This window comes from Octopus bimaculoides, chromosome 17, assembly GCF_001194135.2.
Source record: "Octopus bimaculoides isolate UCB-OBI-ISO-001 chromosome 17, ASM119413v2, whole genome shotgun sequence".
Classification (NCBI taxonomy): domain Eukaryota; kingdom Metazoa; phylum Mollusca; class Cephalopoda; order Octopoda; family Octopodidae; genus Octopus; species Octopus bimaculoides.
The window spans coordinates 10,105,852-10,109,666 of NC_068997.1; positions in this window are offsets into that span (position 1 = coordinate 10,105,852).

Below are 3,815 nucleotides of genomic sequence, written 5' to 3' on the forward strand. Positions count from 1 at the left end.
ATATATATATATATATATATATATATATGTGTGTGTGTGTTTGTGTGTCTGTGTTTGTCCCCCCAACATCGCTTGACAACCAATGCTGGTGTGTTTACATCCCTGTAACTTAGCGGTTCGGCAAAAGACCCCGACACACACACACATACACACACACACACACTTACATGTATGTGTCTCCCCCTTTGTGTCGCTTTACTTTTACAATGGTTTTAAAACTTCTGCTTTTTCTTTCTGTCCCATAACTTAGAGGTTCGACAACTAGGGGCTGGTAAAACAAGTGCCCGGGTCAATCAGTTTGATCGATCCCTTCAAGCTGGTCCTCCAGCATGGCCACAATCCATTGACTGCAATCAATAAACAGTAGAAGAGAATAACTACATCATATGCCTTCTAATTCCTCCATCTCCCACTTTTGTGAGTGTGAGGTCAGACCTTGCAGTAGCCATTGATATATATATATATATATATATAAAGCTGCAGTAAAAAAAAACAGCAAAGAAAGGGGAAAAAAAAATTCTCTCATGTTAGAATTATGAAACGTATACAATACTACAAAGAACATTAAAAAATATTAAGCTTGTTCTTATGTGCTGCGTTTTCTCTCTCCTACCCCCCCGTATCTAAAATTAGTCATATTTTTTCTGTTTCCTTTTCTCTGATAACTTTTCAATAGCAAAAAAATTATTCATTGTTTGTGAATTATTTCAATGAATTGTGGGATTTTTATTCTCTGTTTGACCCGTGTATTCGACCAGTTAACATCTATTTGAAATCTAGAAGCTAAGTATTGACAGCAGTAACACTTTGAGATCAAAAGTACAGCTTTCTTTTTTTTGTCTTTATTTTAGTTTAAAACCTTATATTTTACTGTCTCCTCCTGCTAAAACGGTCATACATCATCATGTAGTGAGCTGACTGAATTATCTGCAAGCCTGACAAAATGCTGAAGGGCGTTTTATCTGTCTTCACATCCCTGAGTTCAAATTCCACTCAAGTCAACTTTGCCTTTCATCCTTTTTGGGGAGGACAATGAAATAAGTACCCTGGGGGTGATGTAATCAACTTGCCACTCCCACAAAATTTCAGACCCTGTGTTTATAGCAGAGGGGATTATTATGTGCTCTTTTGGGTTACAGGCATTGCTGTGTGGTTCTGGAAGCAATTCCACTGCATGGTTTCTTTGGCAAGTAAAGTGCCTTTTATCATAGCCACAGGTTTCCGTTTGCTTCCCCTGGACCCCACAAAAAACATTGCTTACAGCAGTAACCTACAACAGGCTGAAAAGTGCCACCTGGGGTGGACAGCCCCTACTCTACCCGAGCTACGCTAGTGATTTTGGGGGTCAATAAAATAAAACGTCGCCTCTCCTTCTAAATTGCTGGCCTTGTGCCAAAATTTGAGACCAATATTCTTTGTCACTAAAGTTGCATACATTTACTGACTACATAGCCAAGTGGATGTAAATATAAATATGGCCAGGTGTTCCCCAAGGTGACTTTTATAAGATCTGGACTATCTATAACAAATTTAATCCATATTCCCCCTGGACTGCTGTTGATAGTTCAATATTTTATCTACCTGACCTTTTCACTTTAATGTCTCTTCTTATTACAACTAGGCGCAGGTGTGGCTGTGTGGTAAGTAGCTTGCTTACCAACCACATGTTTCCGGGTTCAGTCCCACTGTGTGGCATCTTGTGCAAGTGTCTTCTACTGTAGCCTCGGGCCGACCAAAGCCTTGTGAGTGGATTTGGTAGACAGAAACTGAAAGAAGCCTGTCGTATATATGTGTATATATATGTGTGTGTGTATGTGTTTGTCCCCCCACCATCGCTTGACAACCGATGCTGGTGTGTTTACGTCCCTGTAACATTAGCGGTTTGGCAAAAGAGATCAATAGAATAAGTACCAGGTTTCCAAAGAATAAGTCCTGGGGTTGATTTGCTCGACTAAAGGCGGTGCTCCAGCATGGCCACAGTCAAAAGACTGAAACAAGTAAAAGAGTAAAAGAGAGAGAGTCTCTTGAGTAAGCTGATGCTTTTCATTTATAACAGTGGTTTCTCAAACAGGGTCCATATAGCCCTTTGGGGTCCATTTGAGATTTTGTTGTTAAAAATTCATGCGCAATAAATAGCTTATACTTTTACGATACACAAAATATTTTAACAATTCTCTTATACAATTCCTAATAAAATTTAATTCTAAAAATACTGTAGGGTTATTTTTATACATATCAAATGACGGTGGAGGTCCAGGAGAATAAAATAGGAATTGAAAGGGGCCATAGGTAAAGCATGGTTGAGATCCACGGGGCTATTACAATATCTGTTAAATCCCTTAAGTCTTTTCTGTTAGCTACAGCAGTTAGTTATATTCGTATAGTAAAAATGGAGACTTTGTTTTTGTTTCTGCCACAGGAAACTGTTGATATGTCCCTTCCTCTCTCTCTCTCCATCTTCCCTCCTCTTCTCTTTTCCCCTTCTTTTTCTTCCCCCTTCATTCTCCCTCTTTCTCACATACACAATCTTTTCTTGTTCTCGCAAACTAGTTTCAGCTACAATTAAGGATGAACCTAGAGGGGTTATTAACAATTTATTTCTGGGAATGTGGCAACCAGCAGATCCAAAGTCTCAGTCTCCACTGATAGAACAGTGCTAATTAATAATAATCACTTCCTACATTAATTAGTATAAGGTTACTAATTTACAAATCAAGTGGAAATAATTGTTTTGGTATTTATTTTACATTTATTGACTTGTACTCATTTTAGTGACCTCAGGCATGGCCGGATGGTGGTGTTGGCAAGGCAGGTTAGAAATTTGTTTCACTATCATGAGATCGTAGGTTCAACTCCATTGTGTGGCATCTTGGTCAAAAATCTTTTACCAATTACTTTGGGTTGATGCAAGCTTTCTCAATGAAATTCTGTGAAACGGAATCTCTTTTGGAGTCTGTCGAATGGAATTGTACTTGAAATTCAAAAATCCAGTCTTGTAATACACCACTTTATCATGCTGATTCAGCTCAAGAATTATGTTGAGGCTACACATGTCTATGGAATACTCAACCACATTCGTTAATTTAATGAGTAGGCTGGTAATTGATAGGATAAGGATAAAACTGCTTCCCAAGTCATAAATAAGACCCATAGGGCTGGTTCCCTGGATTCTCTGGCATATATACTCCATGCTCCTGGATGGGACACCAGCCTGTCACAGGATTACTCATTTTTGCCAGCTGAGTGGACTGGAGCAACATGAAATGAAGTGTCTTGCTCAAGAGCACAACCTGGTCCAAGCATCGAAACCACAATATAAAGATCATGAGTCCAACACCGTAACCACCAAGCCAAGCGTCTCCTGGTGATTAATCAAACAACAGAACTCCCATCATTGGAACTGACAGAGGATTCATCTTTATTTTATTGAGTTCAGAGGGATTTAAAACCAAATCTCATGCTGGAGTTTGACTTCAAAATGTAAAGTCATTTGCACAAGTGATTTTTGCTTGTTACTCTACTGATTCTGTCATCAACAGCTTTAGATAGTGATTATAAGGATTTCAGATAAAATGGCACCCGTGTCCAGCGTCGCCTTCCTGCCCTTGTGCTAGTGGCACATGTAAAGACATTCGAGCGAGATCGTTGCCAGTGCCGCTGGACTGGCTCCTGTGCAGGTGGCACGTAAAATACACCATTTTGAGTGTGGTCGTTGCCAGTACCGCCTGACTGGCCTTTGTGCCGGTGACACGTAAAAGCCACATTTAAAAAAAAATTCTTAAAAATATATATATATATATATATATATATATATA